Source organism: Rattus norvegicus, chromosome 13 (assembly GCF_036323735.1).
Source record: "Rattus norvegicus strain BN/NHsdMcwi chromosome 13, GRCr8, whole genome shotgun sequence".
Taxonomy (NCBI): Eukaryota; Metazoa; Chordata; class Mammalia; order Rodentia; family Muridae; genus Rattus; species Rattus norvegicus.
In genome coordinates, this window is record NC_086031.1 from 83542242 (window position 1) to 83566195 (window position 23954).

Sequence of the window (23954 nt, forward strand, 5' to 3'; positions counted from 1 at the left end):
TCAGATCCTCTACTTGTGCCCTTTAACTCCATTATTACTTCAAGGTTAACTATTGCTTTTGGAAAGTAAAATATTCTTTTTTGCCTCTAAAAGCTGACACTTACTAGTGACATGCTTAGTGTTTTAGTAGAACCAGCTGCAAGAATGCTGGTCCCATGTGTGCATGCAAAAATGATAAGCAGCTATTCAGTGAATCCAAAGACCTCGTAGAATGTTCCTCAGCCCAAATCCTGTTATTTAACCATCCCATGTCTCTACTTCTACTGGAAGTCCCGGTAATACTTGGGATCTCCATGTATTCATATTAACTTCATTTTGTGTTTAACAGTTTTTAAAATGTCTAATATTCCTTTCCTCCATTAAATATGCAATATGATCTTTTGGAAAAAGACTGATAAAATTTATCCTGTGTATATTTGCCAGGGAATAACCTAGTCTTCAATCTGGGGCCCTAAACTACTTGCTAAGTTGATTATATGTGAGTTGAATTCCAAACTTATTAAGATCTTTAAAGTCAGGAAACGTTCACACCAGCTTTTGAAATGGTGGGTCCACACCACATGATTATAAATAAACCTTCTCCTTGAAGTTGCTTCTACCAGGATTTTGGTCACAAAGACAACAAAAGTATGTAATAGAGAAATTTAGTACCAAGAGTGAGGTGTTTGCTCTGATAGTCTGACCATGTAGTTTGTAGGCATTGAAGCTATTTTTGAGGGTAATGTGGAAAAGATTGTAACTCTTGCTTCTAACATCCTTAGAGTGCTGTATTCCAAGCTTATTAGGTGACTCTTTTGGGAGTATATAGTACCAGGATACTTACAGAAATGTAGACGGAGGCTGTGTTCCTTAGGTTTCACATGGGAATGATATTCTACTAGAATTGGACTAGAGTCCATTCATAGTATATTCTAGAATAAATTTCTTGCTATAAGTAAATGACTGATAGCCATGGCTCACCCTATCTTCTTACTTTTATTGCAGGCTGATGGTCAACCAAAGTACCCTGTACGTCAATTGATCTGAACTCAGCAAAGACCCAGGATCTATGTTAGAATGGGTGTGTTGAGGGGAGTATGTCTTCATTAGACTTGCTAAGTCTTAGCAATGGCCTCTCACTGTCATCAATATTTTGGAAGACATTGTCATGGAATAAGGCTTTCAAAGGAAAGGAGAACACAAGGTTTAGATGGGGAAAGAGATACTAAGAGAGTTAGAGTTTTTAACACCTGATTATGTATCTGCCCCTAGTGTTTAGGAGCAGAAAGGACTTCTCCATGGAAATCCAACCTAAATGCACATTTGGAAGTCAAGCAGAAACTGACCAGGCCAACTATATTGGAAGGAAGGATAAGCTGAAATCTTTGCAGTTAATGATGGTTTGGGCCTATTTAGTTCATGTCAGTTCAGTTATGAGACGTTAGTAATTCTGAATCTTTAATTCCTCAGCTTGATGCTGAGGACACTGCAAATTTCAGACTTATAGAGTGGTAGGTGACCTTGTCATAAAATAGTGTCAGTGAAGTAGCAGGTGTGACAATCTCATGGTCATAAGGCTAGTTAGCCTTGTTGTCAGGTTTTGTGTGTATTGTCATTAGACTGGAGGCAGGGAATCCTTTGTTTTTAATATCCCATGACTTCATTGTGGAATAACAATGCTGTGAGCTATACTATGGAAAGCCCTAACTGAATGTCAGGTTCTATGCCGAGTGCTTCACAGCTAAATTCTCCTAATGACAGACTTGAAACTTAAGGAATTGCAAGCCAATATATCATCATTTATTTTTATGCCAGTATGAAATTATAAAGTTTGTTCTTACAAAGTGAAAGGAATCTTTTTAACTTTCCTTGACCTTCCAATATCTCCTAATTCCTTTGACCAGCACTCCAATTTTTTTCCCAATCATAGTTGTACAAAACTTGTTTTTCCCAGTCCCCCTTTGACCCTGCATTTTATAAGTTAAAGTGATTCTCTTTAATAAAGTACACAGATCTAAGATGTTCAAGTCAATGATTTTAAACATATTTACACTCAAATAGGAAGCATCTTTTAAATAAATGTCCAGAATCATCTTACCCACTCCAGAAAGCTTCCTCAATCTTGTTCCTCAACAATTAGTGTCACCCATCCCCCAAGAATTATATTCTACACAGTATAGTTTTTGGAGAATTCATATCCAAATGGAATCACACCATAACCAGTTTTTGAGTCTGACTTATGTTCTTGAACATTATGTACTTTTTAAATTTATCAACCAACAGAACATCACTAGCCTATTGAGCGGAAGCGTTCAGTTGTGTTAATGTGGTAGGATTTGAATGACCATTTGGTTAATGGCTGATTTTATTGTTCATGACTTTAGGTTACCGTGAGGAGGCTTATTTGAGGATCTGCGTGCAGGTTTTTGAATGCATAGACTTTCAGTTTCTTTAACAGTGGGTGTGTTAAATCTTTTAGGAAGCAAGTATTTCCTTTCAAGGAAACTGCCAGACAGTTCTCTAATGTGGTTGTCTGGAAGCCACCACATTCCAACTGGGGCTGCGCACGTCTTCCATGGCCCTCGCAGCCTCACCACCACCGAGGGCAGGCTGTTGTTGCATTGAGTTTTGCTATCCCACTGAGTATGAAAGCAATCTCATTTTCATATCTCATCAAATCTTCCCTGATGATTTCCCATTCTCTCTTAAATGAACTTTTAAATCAGATTCCCTTTTTGTTGCTGTTCCCAGTACATGCTAAAATAGTTCTTGTCAAGATTTGCAGTGATCATCATCTTGGAAAACCAACTGGGAAATTCTGTGCTTCCTCATTTCTTCATATGGCTTATCAGTCACTTCCTTTTGAAGGGCTTACTCCTCTTCCCACAGTGCCTGCTTTTCCTTATGGCTCTCTATTGAGTGGGTATCAACCCTAACTTCCGCAATGGGACTGCTCTAGCAAGTCATCCCTAGACCACTCCTGTTGAGTGATATCAGTGTGTCCCACTGCTTTAGCTATGAATGGATCTTCTCCAGCTCTGACCTCCCCATTAGAACCATGGGTGAGCAACAGTGGCTCACTTGACAAGCCTGCTTGGGTGTCTCATAGGCATAGTAACTTACGAGGTTCCTAAAATGGACACTACTGCACCACTTCTGATTTCCCTGTCTAAAACCATGGTTGTTATTATATTCAATTTGCTCAGGCCTAACACTCTGAAATCAGTGTTGGTTCTTTGGTTTCTTTTGTACTTTACATCAGATTCGTTGCGAATCCTATAGGTCAGATCATGAAACAGATCTAGATTTTATTAGTATCATCTCATCTAAGTCACTAGATGTCATCTAAATCCCTGTGTTCGTGTCCAGTTCAATTTCTGGTTTCTGTTTTTGTCCTCTTACAGTGTCTTCTAAAACAGCAACTGCTTGAAAGGAAGTTTGGATCCCATTACTTTCCTGCTCAAATATCTTTACTCACTTGTGAATCATTACCTACTGGGCACCAGATAAGAAGATACTAGTGTGAGAAAAAAACAAACCAACAATAAGTTTCTTGCCTTCTTGGAGCTTGTAGAAATGAGGACAAGAATTACATGATGATTTCATAATCAGTTAGGAAGTGTCCTAGGGAACAATGAGAATGTAGAATAAAAAAATCAAAGAATTTTGAAGGAAATGACATTTAATTTCAAATCTGAAGACCGGGTACCAGGGTGCTGGTGCTATGGGTATTTAGAATGCCATATCTTTAAAAAGTGGCAGAATAAAATTCAAAACTAGGTTATCATGACTCTTAACCTTGAACTTCTAGATATCATGTAATATTATCCTTGATGTTAAATATAGTGATTATTACGACTTATCAGGACCACAAGGTCCCTGTGTCTCGGAAACTGAACTTTAAAAAAATGGGATCAGAGGCTTTTAAATTTTTCTTCCTTTAATTTTTTTTAAGCCTAAGTGACCTTTAGTCTATTTGATAGAAAGCGTACACTTTGAGATATGTTGAAAGGAATTAATTAAGAACTTCAGAAAGTTGAGCTAATATTGTGTATATCATATGGATTAATCAGAATCAGCATCACTTGCCTCTAAAGGTAACTACGTACCGGACACTCGAGGTGAATTATCTTGATTCCATTTTACAAGTGCGTTATGCACTAGTACACATTATTCTCACCTAATTGACAAAGACATTGAAGGGATAAACTCTTACACTCAAGGTCATATGACCAGTGAGGGTTAAGAGTGGGTGTGGGACCAGACACTCTGGCCCTATGGTCACTTGTCCCAGCATTATCAAAGTTTCTAGTTTGACACTGCTAGGAGACAGCGTTGCTAAGCACTCCTTCAACAGGCAGTGTTTGCAAGACTGTGAGAAGAGTTGATTTACCTCACACTGTCACTGTCTGTCCATCCTTCATGCTGTTCCACATCCATGGCCTCCAGAAACCAGGGCATTTTGCTAACAGTTTCAACCCTTGCTAAGTAAATCCCGGAAAGGTTATGGATAAACTTGAGTGACAGAGATTGCAGACAAGGCACCCGGTTTGGCAGTTTCCTGTCAGGGTGTGTGAGTGGCAGGCAGGCCCACAATCTCTACCTCCCTTTTCACCCTGGTCTTCATTGCCTAGGTCACTGTAGCACCATTATTGGAACTGTGAGGTTCCTGCTTCAACCCTTGTGATTGCTAACAGAAGTTTTAATTCCAGAGTTCCTCCTTAATATCAAAAACAAACACATGTGCACACATGGACAAGACCATGTCATACACCTACGAAACAATAAACCGAAGCGGGCGAGCATCTGAGGAATTTCTCTTGCAAACAGCTAATTGAAACATTCCTTCAATTTGTGCTGCTCAGTTTTGACAGTGACTCTGCCCCTTGTCATAAAATCAATGGTCTTTTTCGTCCCTTCCCTTGTTCTGCCACCTCCGCTCTGACTATAGGCTCTTCTTTCCCCACTCCAAGTCTTCCTCAGATCATGGGGGTTAAGTGTTCTTTTCATACTGCCTGGCCAGACTGTCACAAGGCATCGAGTGGCTTTTGAAAATGAGCCATGTTAAATGGACTTGATGGGGGTTACAGTCACCATTATTGCTATCACCACTGTGATAAAATGGAGCAATAATGACGGGGGAAGGTACTTATCACTGTCTTTTTGAGATCACTTAAGATAGTTTGGGGCTGAAGCTTTTTGCCAAAGATAAATGGAACATGTACAAGATAAATGTTACTACCGCACAGTCCTTTGTGCGTGAACTTGCGTGGGCCTGGGTTGTTTACCTGGGCAGTAGCTAGAAAACAGGAAGATAAAGACAGGGCAGTGAATTTCTCGTGTGTTTAAAGTGGCCGCCCATCACAGTTACAGTTTAGGATCAGAGTGCCTTCATTAAGACAAGAAAGCCTAGAGGTAGACCGTGGAATCAAACGGATTTGTATGTTACTGAAAAATATACAAACAAAAATCAAAAAGAGGTGATGCACATGCAGGTGAGCATGGCAGGGGTCAGAATCCAAGCCACAGAATTTAACAATTTAGTCAGAGGTCTACATGGAAATTATGACTTTAACCCATTCCTGTACAGATGTCCTCAGGAAGGTCAACGTGTCCCGGTTAGCCCCAGACTTTTCTGGATTTAGTGCTAAAAGTACAGTCCTAGGGAAGCCTTCTCTCCTGGAAAATCAGCATGGCTGGTGACGGTACTGAATAAGGTGGATTGAATGAGAAAAATAAGTTTTGTCACGTGATTAAGCATATTCTTTGTATATCACCAAGTGAGTAGCTACATACTTTGGAAATAGATTTCCTTCTTCTGAAAAATTCCTATTTTTTGTTCAATAGAACAGGTATAAGAGAGAGACAAGGACAAGGACATGTCACCTTTCCTACGATCTTGTGTCGAGTCTGCAGACAGCAACTCCATTTCAAGGGAATGTGATCTAGAAGGAAAGGCCACCACCAAAGTAGAATTTAAAGACACTGGAGCTGAGAGGTAGCTCACTGGGTAAGAACACTTACTGTTTTTCCAGAGGATTTGAGTTCAGTTCTTAGAACATATTCCTAGATCAACTTCTTAAAATGCCAGCTCCAGGGGATCAGACATCCTCCTCTGGCTTCCACAGGTACCTATGTAAACATGCATTCAATTTTACATACACACAAAAACACACTCGTTTATAGTCACCACTCGAACTTTTAATAGTTTGTGTACTTGTTACTAACTTGTGAACAGTAAAATTCATATCCACACAATTGTTACAAAACAGAGTTTAGACTGACTGACTCTCTCTCTCTCTCTCTCTCTCTCTCTCTATATATATATATATATATATATATATATATATGTGTGTGTGTGTATGTGTGTGTTTGTGCACACACACATGTGCAAGTGTGTGTGTGTGTACATGGTGTGTGTGTGAGAGTGTGTGTGTGCATGTGTGCGTGTCTGTGTGTGTGCGTGTGTGTGAGTGTGTGTGAGTATGTGTGTGTATGCATGTGTGTGAGTGTGTGTGTGTGAGTGTGTGTGCGTGTCTGTGTGTGTGCGTGTGTGTGAGTGTATGCACGTGTGTGTGTGTGTGTGTGTGTGTGTGTGTGTGTGTGCGCATGAGGATAAATAGCCTGGCATTTCTGAGGAGCCTCATTCCTCGCTGGAGCAGTATGTTTCTTATAAATGATGAACCTTCATTGATAAGTTATCATCACCCCAAACACAGTTAATATTACGCTTTACTCTTGGTATTGTATGGACTGTGTGTCTGGCCAAATGTTTGATATGGATTTACCTTCATGACATCATGCAGATGGCCATTATTGAATCATTTTTGGTGACTAAACCATGGTTTACCCACTTCATGCAGGTGCTGGGCTTTCTCAGAATGAGAATCAGGTTGGAATCAGGTAAAAAGCAAGCTTTCAGATTATAGAATGTCTGTATTTCTACTCCACACTATTATTGTTTTTAATGAGGATTAGGGTTAGGGTTGATCTGTCTGTATCTTAATTGTATCACTTATAAAATTAAATACGTAGAAATTTCAAAATCCATCTCAATTCTAACATGTTGTATGTTGGAGTCAGTAATAGCCCTGAAGATTTACAGTGACAAAACTTTTGTCAAGTGGAGAGAATACTATAACAGCTCCCCCATGTACCCATTCCCAAGCTTACCATTTAATAGTTCACCGTAGCTTGGTATATAAAGAAAAGTTATGTGAATATAAAACCTATATTCATTGTGAAGTAGACAGGTATGACCTGTGGCTTGAGGTTCATGTACATTCCAGAATAGTTACAGTTATGACTACAACCAACACAAAATGGTAAACTTACTCAAAACATTAAGGTGTATGTATACACACACAGAACACACACATACACACACACACACACACACACACACACATACACACACACACACACACATTCTTTTTTGTAACTCAATTGTGCACCCCTTGAGCAGGAGTATTGTAAATCACAACATTCTGTCACAATGTCAAGAGGTTGGACAGGGAGTGCATAAAGCAAAGTGAGAATCTCTTAAATTGTTCTTCCTTATGATGACAATTGTACTATCTCCTTAAAGATAGATTTGGTCTCTGACAAGGCCGCAATAGTTTCAAAAGAGAAAGATTAATTTATAGTCGCCAATAACCTTCAGTTAAAACATGAAAAAAAAACCTAATGGCACGGAACTGAAGAGTTCTAAATCTACAGTGAGCCACCGAGCACCTGCCACCTCACCTCCTGGGGCTCATGCCACATGTGACAATGAAGAGTCACATGGAAGCCAGGTGACTTTATAAGTGATAGTGGTCTTCTTTCAATCTGAAAAGTAAATTAGTCTCAGCAATGATAGGAAATAGGGTTGAGAACAATCATAGTTTAGAAATTAAAAATAAAATTAATAATCGCTTCTCGGCCTTTTGGCTAAGATCAAGTGTAAAAATAAAATTAATGAGATATTTGGATAAAGTCATTCTTTGTAAATTTTTGACAATACTTTATATAAAAACTCAAGTGGTTAGCTTTTCCTTCCATATCACTTGTTTCACTTTTATTTACATGGATTCATACATTGAGTATCTGATAAGCTGATTACTATGTAGCTGGCCATACAGTCTGGGTACAGAATCTGCCACATCTCTGATAAAAGAACTTTTCCATGGCTTTCCTTGGGAAAGTGCAAATGGAATGGGGCATTCAATGGCTGCTCCAAGGCTCAGTGACTACGAGATTCACAGTTTATTCAGTTGTGAGAAAATTGGTCGATGGACTCAATGACATTGTGGGAGCAAAAAGACTAAGTTTGTCTTTCATTATGTATTCTTTCCGCCTCAGTCAATGTTAACCCTCATAAGGACCATTCTCGTAGAGCCTTGTCCAGCATGTTTCTCAAGGCAACCTTTACACTGAATTGGTGGAGAGACTGTCTCTTTTCTTATCATACATTCTGGGCATTTTTGGTCAAAGATCAATTGTCCATAGGTGCATGGTGTATTTCTGAGCTCTATGTTGTTTCCGGTTGTGCTTATTAACATTTTGTAATACCTTTTGGAGTCAGGAAGTATGATATCTGTAGTTTCATTAGTATGCACAGAAGCAGCAAATGGAATGAGGGCCCGTGAGAGTGAGGAAGGGGATGTGACGAGTTGTTTGGTAGATAAATAGGGAAGCAGACTTCAGAGGTCGGTGTACAACAGTGGTTAACAATTAGCTGTTGTGCATATGAAAGTTTGTTACAAGGGTTAGTTTCTTGCTAAGTGCTCCTGCTACACACAGAAATGGTACACAAGAGCATTTAGATTGTCATCACTATGTTTATTTTCTACTGTTTATCTTCTTCCTTCTCTCATCATTTCCTTTCTTCCTTCTTTCCCTCCTTTGCTTCCTCCCTCCATTCTTCCACTCCTCCATTCATCCCTTCGCCCATCCTTCCTTCCTCCTTCTTCCTATAGTTACTTTATTTCTAACTTTTCTTCCCTTTAACCTACCTTTGTTTCTTTATTGTCATAGAATATCTTCTACAAAATTTCCAATTTTATTAAATATGATGAGGAAGGTATGGAACAGAGATTATTTTTTTTGCATTGAGATTTAAACTTAAGGGTTTACACATAATAGTAAAGCACTTACCATTAAGCTTGACCCTGCCCTATCCCATTGTTTGTGTGTGTGTGTGTGTGTGTGTGTGTGTATAAGTGCATAAGTGCATATGTGTGAGCATATATATATATTTTATATGTACACGTGTGTACATACATGTATGTGCAAGCCAGAGATAGACCTCTGTATTTTTTGACTCTGAATTTGTAGATAAGGATATCATGGTGGTTACTAAGAGACAGGATTCTGTCTGTCTCCCCTTCACCAGGTTTGGGATAACCAGCATGTGTCACTTACTTCCTTCCTTCCTTCCTTCCTTCCTTCCTTCCTTCCTTCCTTCCTTCCTCCCTCCCTCCCTCCCTCCCTCCCTCCCTCCCTCCCTTCTTTCTTCCTTTCTTTCTTTCTTTCTTTCTTTCTTTCTTTCTTTCTTTCTCTTCCCTCCTCCCCCCCCCCCTCTCTCTGTTTTATCGTGAGTGTTGGGGATGGAGAATGGGCCTTCCTGGCTGAGGAACAAATACTTCTGCAACAGAGCATCTCTCAGCACTACCTTCAAAAATAACTTTGTTTTGAGACATGGTCTCACTACGTTGTTCAGATTGGTCTTAAAGTCCCTCTGTAGTCTTGGCTGGCCTTGCAGTCATTCTGTCTCGTACTCCCATGTGGTTGGAATTATGGGCTTGCGCTGCTAAGCTTGACAAGAAGGAATTTCTAAATGTTCTCCAAAGGCATTATGATACAATAGAAAAGGCAAGCACACCGACCCTTGCCATTTTTTTTTACACTTTCTGTTTTACACGTGAATTTTTCCTCTAGTGTATTTGGTTGGTATTCCCAACTATTCCATAAATAAAGGAGAATGGGGACCTGTGAGCCATGTCTTTCTATTAACTACTTATTTCTTGATTTGTGAGAAAATGAAGGTCAACTATGCTGATATTTTCTCCCCAATCCTCTAAGGCAGCAAGGACTCTTTTATTACCCCAAACTCTGTAGTCTGTTTCCTCTTTGCAGTTTTTGTTTCTACAAATGGAAAGTGTCCTGCAGCTGAGATATGAGGGTAATGCTAGAAGTTCTTAGTGCTGCTAATCTTTGCCCTGTGGCACAGCTATAATTACCCAACAAAAAAACTCAGTAGAGTTTACCAGGACAATGCCATGTAATGACACAGTATTTATAGGTGGCTGTGGATTATTGTGTAATTACACTGAAGAGATCCAAAAGTAATTACTAGCATCCTACCCGTGGGGTTTAGAGGAGAGGAATAATCATGTGTGCAGACCTCCTTCTTTCAAAGCAAATCCTTCTGGTTGTGGTTTCTCAGCAGGAAGGGAACCAAAGAGGTTTAAGAATTCTATGTGGTCAAGGGCTGTGCCTGGGAGCTCTGCTGTGAACCCCACTGCTCTGGCCTGCTTCCAACACAAGGAAAACCTTCTTTGCTGTTCTGCCTTATCCCTTCAGCTTCTATCACCAAGAAATGTCTGTTGAATGTGACCATGTGTTACGCTCTTCCCCATCTTCTCAGTGTTTCTTGTCCTCATTTCATGTCATTTTCTGTCCCTTAGCTTATCATCGACCTGGAATATCATGATAAATGAAGGATGACTAGGACTGGCCCCTCATTGCATGACTCCATTATCATGATAGGGAAGTGAGAAAGGCTCAAAATTCAAGATGGGACCGAATGTGCTGTCTTACTTAGAAAGCTAGGAAAACATGTGTGAAAGAAGTTGCTTAAGTAGAAAAAAATCGGAGTGACTTCCTAGAGAAAGATGAACACTGAAGAATGGGTAAAAATGTTTTGCCAAGGTTGGGGCAGTAGTAGAAAAAGATATGAAAAAACTAAAGAACTGTGTAAGCATATTTACTCAGACAAAAATTAGCAGAAAGAAGTTGAAAAAAAAAGATACAGAATTCATGCTTATCAGAATGTCTGTTACATGATGGGGCTGTGTCAGACTCTCAAGAGAAGAGTAAGGTCAGGTTGTGGAGGTCTTTAAATGCCCAATTAAGGTAGGTGAACATCATTGCTAATGGAATAATGAGCTACTTAATGGAGAACCATGAGTAGAGGTTATCTTTAAATGACAATATTGGGAAAACTTGGGTAGGGTTTGAGGGAACATATGTAGAAGCATTATTAAGGCAAACAGTCTATAAACAGATCATCTTAATATCAAGTGGAATAACAGATTGAAACATTTTTTGTGTGTGTCAGAGAGAAGAGAGAGACAGAAACAGACATACACACTCAAAGAGAAAGAGAGAGAGAGAGACAGAGACAGAGAGAGAGAGACAGAGAGATAGAGACAGAGAAATAGAGATAGACAAGACAGAAACCAAGAAAAGTGACTATGATTCCAGATATGTACATGTACAGGGTGTATGTAGAGGCTAGAAGACAACCTTGTAGGGGCTTGTTCTCACCTCCTGGCTGGTTTTGAGGCAGAGTCTCTCTTGTTACACATGTATGTGTGATCCTCATCTTCACCTGATATCTGGACATGGGAACCTCGGGAGTTGAGGTGTGTACTACTGCACCCAGCTTTTTTACAAAGGTCCTGGTAATCTGAACTCGGGTCATTAGGCTTCCATGTGAAATGCTTTGGCCCAAGCCTTCTTTCTGGTTCTAAACATTATATCATTTGACCATTATTTTTCCATTTTTTCTTTCCCCATAACTCCATGAAATCTCCTTTTTTCATTTTTTTTTTCGTGAATGTTGTTATTTTAGTGCCCACATGTTAGTGAAATTCCACAGTATTTTTCTTTTCAGGTCTCTCCTACTCTTCTGAGCACAATGCTATTGAGTTTCTTATGTGATATTGTAAATTGCAGCAGGGATTTTTAAAAAGGCTAATCAATATTTCATTAAGACATATCATCACCACAGTTCCTTTATCTACTGGTCAATGAACTCTCATATTGTCCCTAAAACTTAGCTATTGGGAGGTATCCTGCAGTGAATATAGGAACACAGTTTTCTCTTTGCATTTCAGATTTTCCCTTCTGTAGATAAATACTCAAATCTGAAATTCTACTCTGAAGTGTAGTATCTATAATTAACAGTACTGTGTTGGAAACCTCAAAATTTACAAGTAGGATAGAACATGTAGTTAGTGTTCTCACCATCCCCCAAACTATTAGTAATAATGAAATGAGTGAGATAAATAAAGCTGAGAAAGATGTAGGATGTGTCTAAGACCTTGATGGCAGTGATGACTTCGAGTGCGTTTACCTGTTGCTAGATTTTTAGAATTGTGTACATCACACACGTGCAGCTTTTTAATGTCAACCATACCTCAACAAAGTGGATGAAACTGGAAAGAAAGGGGATGGGGACCATTAGGTGAGCAGTTCTGGAATATGAAAGGAAGCACCGCACAGGTTGAGTGAACATATTAAAGTCAATATTAGACATGAGGGATGAGGAGGAAGATTTGAAGGGGGGAGGTGACTATATGTCACGAGGCTGGTGCCAATCTGACAGCATACTCTTTGTAACATTACTCCCATACACCTAGGAGGAGCTACAGCAGGAGCATGAGTTCAGTTCTGGTAGATGGTGCTTTGGAAAAGGTCTGTAATTCCTTCCAACAGAAAGCAAAAATTATTATTGTGTTTCAGTTTTCTATAGTTATTAACTTCGTGTGCTAATGTGTGGGAGCACGTATGTGCCATGGTGCACATGTAGAATGAACTATCTCCTCCCACCATGTGAGCTCTGGGGATCAAAGTCAGGTCAGCAAGCACCTTTCCCTGCTGAACCATCTCTTCAGTCTTCAGTCCAAAGAAGAATCATTTGGCATAAGTCAGCAATTTAGTTTCGGTAGCAGGAAAGCAATACCTTTCCTTTTCTTCTTCTGAAGCACAAAGGGATTTGAGGTGGGGGCAGATCTCAGAGCCAGAGCACGTAACCAGGAGGCATGTGCATGTGGGTGAAAACAAAAACAAAAACAAAAATAAAAAGAAAAGCAGAAAACAACACACCAGACAGTGTAAATGCATCAGCCAGAAAGGAAGCAGAGAGCAAGGTTTGCAGCTTGTGTGCTGGTCTTACTGACTCATGCCAGGAAAAATGGGTTTCCATCACCTCAAACAGGTTCCTCAACATCCACCATACAAACCATCGACAATCAAAAGCAACTCATCACAGGGCCTCCGAAGGATCTGACAGCTCATACAGTAACAGTGGATTCTTTATCCCAAATTAACTTACTGCAGTGTGTTGACTATAATTACTGTTATTCTGCTGACTGCTCTACATAATGGTAAGGCTGGGAACATGGAACCATGCACCATGAATTATCTTTCCAACCCTCACTTGGATCCCATCTCAGTATTATATAGTATATTTCAAAGGGAAAAAAAACAAGTTTATATTTATAAATCGGAGTACACATAAATGTGTACACTCCAATGATACATTTTAAATGATCAATGGAAGAGGGTTAGATGTGCAATATGTGCAGAAGTATAAACTAATAAGGTCTTTGGGAATGTGTTGGGATGGTTCTCTCTCTCTCTGTCTCTCTCTGTGTCTCTCTGTCTCTCTGTCTCTCTCTCGGTGTGTGTGTGTTGCAGGGGCTCACAATGCAATGGTATTTTCAGAGATTCTAAAATTGTGATGACACTGGACTATTAGATGGATTAATTTTCTGATGGATTCATAATATGACGTAGTGAAATGTTGAAAGGGTAGCTTGGTTGGAGAAAGTGGGTCACTGGATGTTTTAGTATCTCTTTTGTTGATGTGATAAAATATCCTGAGAAAAGCAACTTATAATACCCTGGCTCACAGCTCAACAGTACAGTCTGCCATAAGCAGGAAGTCAGGATGGGAAGAACTTGAAGCAAATGGCTACACATCTCGCTCACAATGAGGAGACAGCAAATGGTCGATGCACACTGATGCACTTCTCTTCACTCACACAGTGATAGATCCCACCCAGGGAATTCAGCCACCCACAGTGGCGAGTCCTCCCACATCAATCACTATAATCAGTATTAGTATCAGTATAATTAGTATTCTAATACTTCTGTCAAGTGGACATTGAACACTTATCTCCATACTGAAGAAGTCTGTTGGTTGGGAGGGGCATATCATGTCCTGGCATTTTCCTTTAAGCCTTGCTGCTTCCTGTTCACCCTGATGTGAACTGCTCTATCCTGCCATGGTTTCTCTGCCATGACAGACTGAGCCTCTGAAATTGTAAGTCAAAACAAATCCTCCCCCCTCCTTTTATGATTTCTTTCCCTCAGGTATGTGGTCATGGTGATATAAAAGTAACTAGCATAACAGGGATGTGTTGCTTGAAAACATGCTAGCCACATTTTTATTGAACAAACGGAGACACACTTTTGTATTAACAATGAAAACATACAGAAGCTTCTAAGCATGGTTTCCCAGATAGATATCACCTTCTCTTTAGACTGTTCAAGGAAGCAATTTGCTTATGACAACTATGTTCCATACAGTCCAGGAGAGCACTGTCCAACAGGGGCCATAGGAGAAAATTACAAGCTTCAAGATGTTTATATGAGAAAAGTTCATTTGGACATGCTCTTATGTATAACACAATATGACCCAAACAGCATTTCAGTCAGGGTGTGAGCTCCCAGGAACAGCTGTACCAAATTACCCCAAGCTTGGTGAATTTAGAAAACAGTTTATTTTCTCTGAGCACAAAAGGGTTCTGGAGGCCAGAGCTTGAAATCTGTTCCATTGGCCACGAACTGAAGGTTGGCAGGGTCATGTTTTCTGTGAAGTTTCTGTGGCAGAATCCATTCTCACCTCTTCCAACTTCGGGTGGCTGCTGGCAGTTCCTGCTTGATGGCTGCAGTGTTCCAGTTTCTGCCTCCAGGCCCAGATCATCCCTCTTTTTATTCCGGGTGTGTCCAGGTCTTTCTGTCTCTCACTTGTAAAAAAACATCTGACTGTATTTAGGTTCCAGGGAGTGGTTCTCAAACTTCCTAATGCTATGACCCTTTAATGCAGTTCCCCATGTTGTAGAGGTCACCAACCATAAAATTATTCCATTGCTACTTCATGACTATAATTTTGATACTGTTAAGAATAGACATGTAAATGTCTGATATTTGGCCCATCTGATATGCAAGCCATAGGAGTTTGACTCATAGGTTGAGAGCCCTTGGTCTAATGATTAATCCTGAATAATTCTCTTCATCTTACTACCATTAATTTAGGTACACAGGTAAATGAATTTCTACCTGGAAGTAAAGTTATATTTAATAGAAAAATTATTATATTTATCCAGAAATTTTTTATATCCAAATTTTAAAATGAAATTAAAGAAAATTAGGGACTAGCTTGATGACTCAATGGATAAGGGTGCTTGCTGGGCCAGCCGGAATACTTGAGTTCAAATGCCCAGTTCCCATATAAGAATGTGAGTGTGGATGTACCTATAATCCAAGCCCTGGGAAAGTGGGAACAGGATGACACACAGGCTTTCTGTACGCTAGCTTAGTTTCAGGCTCAGTAAGAGATAATGTCTCAAGGGAGTAATGTAGAAAGCGGTAGAGTAGAATGCCCAACATCATTGGCTGGACTCCATGCATGAGCCAGCATGCACATTTGCACACACACAATGCACAAACACACGAACACTTACAACACACATAATACACCGAGACACACACCTCACATTAAAGAAAATTGAAAGCTTCTTGTCTTGGTGTAGTTCCCGCTTCTCAGGTGCTTACTGCTCACGCATAGACTATCCACAGGTGAGCATTTTCAACACCAGAGAGCAAGTGTGAGCTCCGTTCTTCCTTCTCTCTCTTTAAGTCAGTGAAAAATCTCTATGCATAGTACCTGCAGATAATTGCTTACTGACATAGCATTGTTTCCTACAAATAACTTGTTTCCCAGATTTCCATTCACTTTACTGCCCACTGTTACTTTCTATATTTTACAAATGAGCAAGAGAGGAAACAAAAGTTGACAGAGATGCATAGGTTTTACACAGAAGAGATAAACTTGCCCAGGAAGTATTTCCTTGACGCGATACCATATTGTTTTCTAATAGCTTGTTCTACTGCAACCACAAGAAATCCCCTGATTCAGAAATTTATGCTCGGCATAACAATAACTTTGTCAAAGGTTGAATCCTGTCTGAAAGCATTGCTGAGTAAAATGAGGCCACGGGAAACAGTGGTGTGTAACCCTCCTGGTTAAGAATCATGCTTTCTGTAAATGAAAGAAAGCTGTATACCAAGAATCTACTGTTTTTGGTTTTGTGTCCTTGGTTTCTCTGACTTTTTTAAGAAAAATAGGGCTGGAAAAAGGTGTACTAGAACATGTACTGCATTATTTTGCCATTTTGGTTAAGAAACACATTTGTTTTCTTTTCTACTTTTGTAATATTTTGATACGTTATTTTATTTATCTCTTGAACAGTCAAATGAGATAAAGATAAGAAAAATAACGTTATAAAATATATAGGCACATGTTTTTCAGGACACAAACAGATGCATGTTTATTGAATGGAATTATTAAAAAGAAAATAAATAAGAGAAGTTGTTTAGATAGATACATTGATAAAATAATTAGGGAAGTAAGTATGCAAACTTACTAGGATAAAGACAGAAGCAAAAAATGTCCTGACCCATGAATCTAACAGAGGTTTTAGAAGTCGCACTCATTGTGTGTAGAAGAGCCTTGTCAATGTCACAATTCTGATGACTCAGATCTTTTTCAGTAGCTGATTTTGACATTTCGGCTTTGCAGAGGTCTGAGGACCCTCTTCTGTGTCAAATAGATATTCCATCTTCTCAGCTGAGCCTCCCCCATCACCTCCCTCCCTCCCCCCCTCGGTTCTTCATATGGTGCCTTTGCTGGTGATATTGACAGACTAAAGGATTGCTCATTCCCCATAGCCCCACAAGGTAAATTAAAAAAAGGAAAAGTCAAAGCTATTTCTGGACCCTCTCGCACTCAGGGACTCCCAACTCAATACATCCTAGTTGCTTGGAAATGATGCTTATTAATAAGTGAGGAAGGCACAGTTAGTTCATGAGGCTTCAGGGTCACCTATTTAGGGGATAATTTACTTCCCTAACACATTTATGCCTTGAATTCTTATAAGTGTTGAGCATAAGCTATTTGCAATTAGGCAATTACTTTTATGGATCTTTGGATGTAATCAATGACCAGAGAACTTGAGGACAATCCCCCAAATCTCATCTTTTAATAGGTAATATTTCTCAGCCATTAGGTCAAAACAATGAGGTTAAGATGATGCTTATTTATATGACTATTTCATATATACATACATTATCAGAATATCATTCCTTTTTAACAGAATATAAGATGAAAATATATGTATGGAAACATAAATGGGTGTATGCACACAAAACAGCAACATGCGTGTGTAATACCCACAATTTCCAAAACAGGTTTTAGAAAGGTGTGTCTAGTAATGTGACACCTTGATCATAAGGCTGAATCTCTTGATTTTAATGTTGAAATTATTAATACACTAGAGCATCAGTGAAAATCCTGCCTCACAGTCAAAAAGAAGGCACCTCTAAGGTGTAGACATGATGAGATATTTCTGACACCTGTGACACACATCTGGAAAAGACAGAGTCAAAACACTGCTATTGGCCTTTCTGAAACCATTTGAAAACAAACAGAATAATAAAGCAGAAGGACTCTCATCAACTAAGCCAGAAAGCAATCTTCGTGTCAAGGCTGTAGAGCAGATTCCCTAGAGCCTATTTTAATCAGCCATACCTGAAATCTGCAAACAGGGGCCTCCTCTACAGACTGCAAACTTTGTGTGAAATCTTCCAAAGAACTTCAGACACACAAAAATGGAGATGTGTGCAGTCCCCAAGCTTTAAACTGCTGCTAACAGAATTCTGTGCAATGGGTGTCATTATCACACAATAGGAAGTGCAGTGCTTAAGGCTCAGACAGTGGTAGGAATTGTCCAAAGCCAAGAGGTGAAGAGTAGCTGCCATCCCCCATGTAACTTCCCCCACATCCTCCTAGTCAAGGACAAGCACACACTTGCAGATAGAGAAATGAGCAAGGGACAGGATATTTATAAATATAGGCAGAAATCTCCATTCCTGCCCATGTAATGCTGCTGCATTCCAATATCTAGATTTTAAAGTCCTTAGTGTGGCACTTTCAAGAATGGGATTTGTGTCTATATTAAAAAGCCTTCTGGTTTTCTTCTATCCTATTTTATATTTTATCTTATTTCATTGAGAAAGAGTCCCTTTTCACAGTCTGCAAGGCCTTGGAAGTCATAATCTTCCTGACTCAGCCTCCGAAATGCCAAGATGATAAGCATGTGCTACCTTACTCAAACCAAGAGCTTTCTTGGCATCTTTTTGACAAATGACAATACAAGGTATCCGCTCCAGAAAAGAACTCTTACCATAACCTGCTTGTTCTGGGCCCTTATAAAGGTCAAGCATCACCTCTAGAACTGTGGGGAATTAATAATTCCTTTTGTTTTGTTACAGAAACACAAACTGGATTCATACACATAGAGAGAAAGAGATAGAAGATCTGCTTTTCAAATCTATTCAGATCTTTTGTTTTCCTCACGAACAGCTGGCCATATGAATGGATGGTCCTTGCTCAGAAAACAGTAAGAAAACGATCCTGATACCATGCCTGCTAGGCACCACTGGGGAAGTAAAAAGATAAATGAAAAACAAAAGTAAAATATAAAGCACACAGTGGGGATGTCACATTATGAAGCAGATGACAATTATGGGTCAATATGACCCTAGGATGTCAAGAAAATTAAAGAGAAAATGATCTTTTGAGGCCAAAAGAGCTCATCAATGCATACAAAACATGAAGTGGAAACAGTAACACAGAACATGATGGAAATTGAGCTGACACAGTTCAAGACACAGATACAGATGGAAAGTTTTTCTTGAATAAATATCACAGGAGCAATGGGGAAAAAAGAGAATAGATAGGACTGAAGCCTCAGGGGAGACACAGTGGGGGACATTGAGAAAAGTCAATGTGACAAATGCAAATGAGGAAGAGAAAACAACAAATATGTACATCCCCCCGAAATGTAAATATTTACACCATTTAAATTTCACTTAGGAAGATGGTGGGGTAAGTTGAAAGTTAAAATGCTTAAGGTATTAAAAAAATTGAACAAATGACATAGTGGATTTATATTAGGTTTTGGGATATAGTTACACCCATGAAGACATTGTCTGCTAAACCCATGCTCTGTGGTGAAGAAAAAGGATTGACTCTTCTCGTTTCCCTAGGAAAGCATCTGTTGAGAGCCAGCCTAAGGGGTGGGGAGAAGGCTTCAGATTGAGAGCATTTGTAAATGTATTTACACTACGAGCAGATGTATTAATGTACAGGTCCAAATAGTTGTCTTGGATAAGGACAGTTGAAGAATGCACTTAGCTTACATCAACAACTAACAGAACTTGGATTGAGGGTTGAAGGGAAGGAAACTGAGTGGGTCTATCAGTATCACCCTTCATTCCCACTGTTTAAAAATTCTAACTCAAGAAATATAAGTCTGCTGACCTTAATGAAACTCATAGACTAGAATGAAAGATAGGAAACGCCCAAGTTAAACAACACAAAACCATAACCATTCAAACCATAACAGATCCAAGTAGATTATAGCAAGAAGATGAAAGCATGGCTTTTTGACCTTAAAACACATAACAGAATCATGACTAAACACATCTGTCATGTAAATAAATGGTAATGGGACACATTTGAAAAGATTACTCCAAAGACATATAGCAAAAAGAAGTCTGACATGTTGTCACAGGACAGGAACATACCTAGGGTATTGATCTTGCACAAGTTACGTCAACCTAGGAACATATGGATGTTCAATGGAAGAAAAAGTAGTAAAACATGTGACACAATAAAACCATATGCTCATCTCTAACATGGCTAAAAGCAGTCTGGGAAATACACTGTTGAATTTTATGAAAAGTTAGTTTTGGAAAAATCTGATCTCTTGATTTTTCTCTCTGACCCTCATAAATGTATATATTTCATTAAGAATAAGTGTGTGATTTGGTAGGAAACACCAATCTGAGGCCTACATTAGGAAAGCTGAGACAAACATCTGAAATCTATGTATGTAAACCTTTCTTTTTTCAAAGGTAAACTCTTTTTGAAATAGAAATAGTCATGGCAAATAGAACATTTATTTCCTCAACAACATGATGTTTTATTACAATTTCAAAGGAAATGTCTTTAAGATGGTCATTTATGGGTAGGAAAAATACAAACGCATTCTAAGCCTTGTCTGAAAAACAACTTAAACTGGGTAGAATTGATGCATGAACATTGACTTAAGAGAACAAGACAAGAACATAAGTAGGTCTCCCACAAATGGCCAGCTAAGGTATAATGAGTGTGGTATTCCTAGTGATTAATGGTGGAATACAGTTTTTATAGATGGGGTTGGCATATGGAAATATTCATACTATATTATTAGGTGGAATAGGAAACCCTATATAATTTGTGTGTGTGTGTGTGTGTGTGTGTGTGTGTGTGTGTGTGTGTGTGTGTCGTGTGTATGTGATATATGAACATATACCAACTTGTGCCTCCTCAGGGGTATCTGGCTTTTGTATAATATATACTTTCTGTTTACTCTTCCAAGTGTATGGTAATGTTTTTAAACATTTTGCTTTTGTAATTGGATATAATATATGTTGTTTTGTATTTTTACATTTGTATTAACTTAGAAAGAATTAGGGTTCATCCTTGCATCTTTTTTCAAGCAACTTTTTCTTTGTTTCTTCCTCCTTTCATTCTCCTCCCCTGCCCTCCTTGTATCCTCCTACCCTGTTGCTTCCTTCCCACTTCTATGTATTGATTAGCAATTAGAGAAGATACTAGAACAGAAAATTGTAAAGTAGGTATCACTTCATTGTCTTTTATTTATTTATCTGTCACTTACTTGTTATGCACATGCTAAATGACAGATAACATTTTAGACTCTGACTCAATACCCCTCACCCATAGTACTTATACTGAGAGTGATTGAGAGACTATCAGAACTGTTCAGTGGATAGCTTCTTTACTGAGGGCTTGCAACTTTGTAAGATTTAATCAGGAAATCCAAATAATGAGAAGCAAAACTGAGACAAGTTCAGAAGACAGAAGTACACACAACTCCTACTTAGTTGTTTTCCAAAGTACATTTCCCTTTCCTTCTCAGGAAGGCACACATCGTCTCCACCTATGAGTCAGGACACAGGTCCTCACCAGACATCAAACCTGCTTATAACTTAATATCAACCCTCCCAACGTCCTGATCTATAAGCCATACATTTATTTTCAATAACATTCCTCTGTGTCTATAGAATTTTGTTATAACATCCCAAGCAAACTTAGATGCACATTGTTCTATCTAAGAACTGTCATTCTTGATCCTTTCAGAAAGCATACATTTCCATTTCCTGCCTTTTTCTTGTGCTATGATTCCACATTCCCTGTAACCGATTTTTAATGGAAATTGTTCAAGTTTCACCAATGTGTACAGTTCTGTTTGCATGTTTCCTTCTAAGGCTTACATATTGCTTATGTACAGTTCTAATTATTTTCAGAATTTATACCATGATTTGTGTGTCATTGTGCTTTATTTTGCCCCTTAGTATTATGCATTTGTGGTTGTGTTTACATGAGTGATTTAAAAAAGAAATATTCATTTTTCAACTACGTCTACACTTCATCTTAGCCAAAAATAAGTGGTGATGGCCACAAGTCCTTAGGAAAGTTTCATAGTGTTCCATTGTTTTAATCCACTGTGTCTTACTCATCATCAACACTGTGCCTGAATCCACCAAATATTCAACGATAACATTCTTGTGAATGACTCTTTTGTGATGAATATACAGATTTTTAAAATTTTTTTCTGCAAGATACAAAAGCAAGGTTGTTGGGATTTCAGAAACTGGTGAGAATTGCGTCTCATGTCTCAAAGGCAGATTCTTCTCAGTCAGACTTGTTCAAAGGAACAAAGCAAAGAAAGAAATAAAACTCTTGTTCCCAGAGAATCTCAGGAATCTCAAAGGCTGAATTCTGGGCAGTTGTGGATAGACAAACTCACAGAGTTTATCATCTTCGTCTTACATGGGTTGGACATTCATAGAATTTCCTGAGCACAGAGCAGCCATCAGAAAACACAGAGAACAGGTGCACACCACGCTATTAAAACACAGCTTCCTGAGAGTTCCCTGTATGGTCACAAGGAATCGAGCTCTTTAGTGCTCGCATGAAAGGAGAGACTAACTTTAGACCTAAGCTGTAACAGTAGCTCGCATGTTTTCTGTACATCACAGAAGGCTAACTTTGTAGTACTAATGCAATCATCTGTGTTTCACCATTGCTTGTTATAAAGTCTTGAATTCAAAAGCTCCCTACTTTTATCTTGCTGTGGAAACATGAACAAATGACTAACTTATTAAACATTTATGTTCTACTTTGTTCTATGAAAACTTCGAGTCATCTAAGAGCAATGAAAATTTTATTAGCAGGGGCAATTAGATGATAGATTGTCCTTGGATTGATGGAACTGCTTTATCCAGAGGTTCCTTGAAGTTACTAGTGTCCCCAACACTGTATCCTGTGTGTGTACCCTGCAATGGCCAGGTACACATAGACAAGCTCTCTCTGCCTTGTCTTAAACGGAGGCACTTCAGACCCCTCTGAGGTATAAATTAAGAATCTACTTCTCCCTAAGCTACATCTTGATGTAGGTGCTTCATTTCTAACGTTTTGTTAATCTCTTAAAACCCCCAAACTACTAAGAATCATGAAAGTCAAAAAGGCATTTAACATTAGCAGACTCTCAGAAAGACACAGAATCGTGAGGGATACAACAGAGGTTTGGATGATTTTGGAAACCCAGACTACAACAAAAGCTAGAAATCTGTGGAGGCAGCATTATGGAAATCAAAAGGAGTACTGTGTGGCAAGCAGAAAAATAAACATCAGAGTAGGACACCATGTGTCTATGTCCCTGTTCCCCATCACAGGATGGGTGCTGGGGGAGTTACTTCCCCTTTGGGAAACTTTCTTATTTCTAAAGTAGTGTTGGTCATTCCTTCTGTATAGAATTTTTGAAATTAATGTTAATTTAGAAAAGCATTTAGGGTTGAGTCAGGTCCACCTTAGCTCATCTCCGAAGAGTTATTTTTGAAAATTTTAAATTATTGTTTTATGTGTCTGGGTGTTTTGGCTTCAGGCACATCTGAACATTACAGTGCCTAAGGAAGCTAGAAGACAGTGTTGAATGCCCTGGAAATGGATTTACAGAGGGTTGTCAGATGCCATGAAGGTGCTAGAAACTGATCCTGAGTCCTCTGGAAGAGCAAGCTGGTGTCCTTAACCATTGAGCTATCTCTCCAGCCTTCTTGCTAAGGTTCAATAGAATAACATGTAGAGAATGTATTGACCTCTGAAAATTTAAGTGACCTGATGACACCTGTGCTCTGTATCTGGCACGCAGTAATATAGGATGGATTTTTGTAGGCTTTCCTGGTGTTATAATTATACCACATTTTCTTTTAATGATGAGATTAGGGTGCCTGAGGATAGTGAAACTTAGCAGCTAGTCAAAAAAAAATCCTTGTCTTGTGTTGGAAGGAATGGCTTCATTTTGAAATTAGTAATATAATTCAGAAATGTAGACGTGGTTGAGTAAATGAAAATCATGCATGAAAAGATAAGTAAAATTATCATGATTCAATGTATCTGCAAAAGCATACACAATGAGAGCTAGGAAATGATAAATTCTAGAAACACATGGTGGTCAATATCACCAAGACCAAGGAAGAGTCAAGTAGGATGAAGAATTAAAGGTGTATTA

General features: G+C 38.9%; 1 pseudogene; it reads left to right on the forward strand.

Moving 5' to 3' along the window:
• The first annotated feature begins 7891 nt into the window (after positions 1–7891).
• Positions 7892–7966, forward strand: LOC120096430 (U2 spliceosomal RNA; annotated as a pseudogene).
• Positions 7967–23954: the final 15988 nt, after the last annotated feature.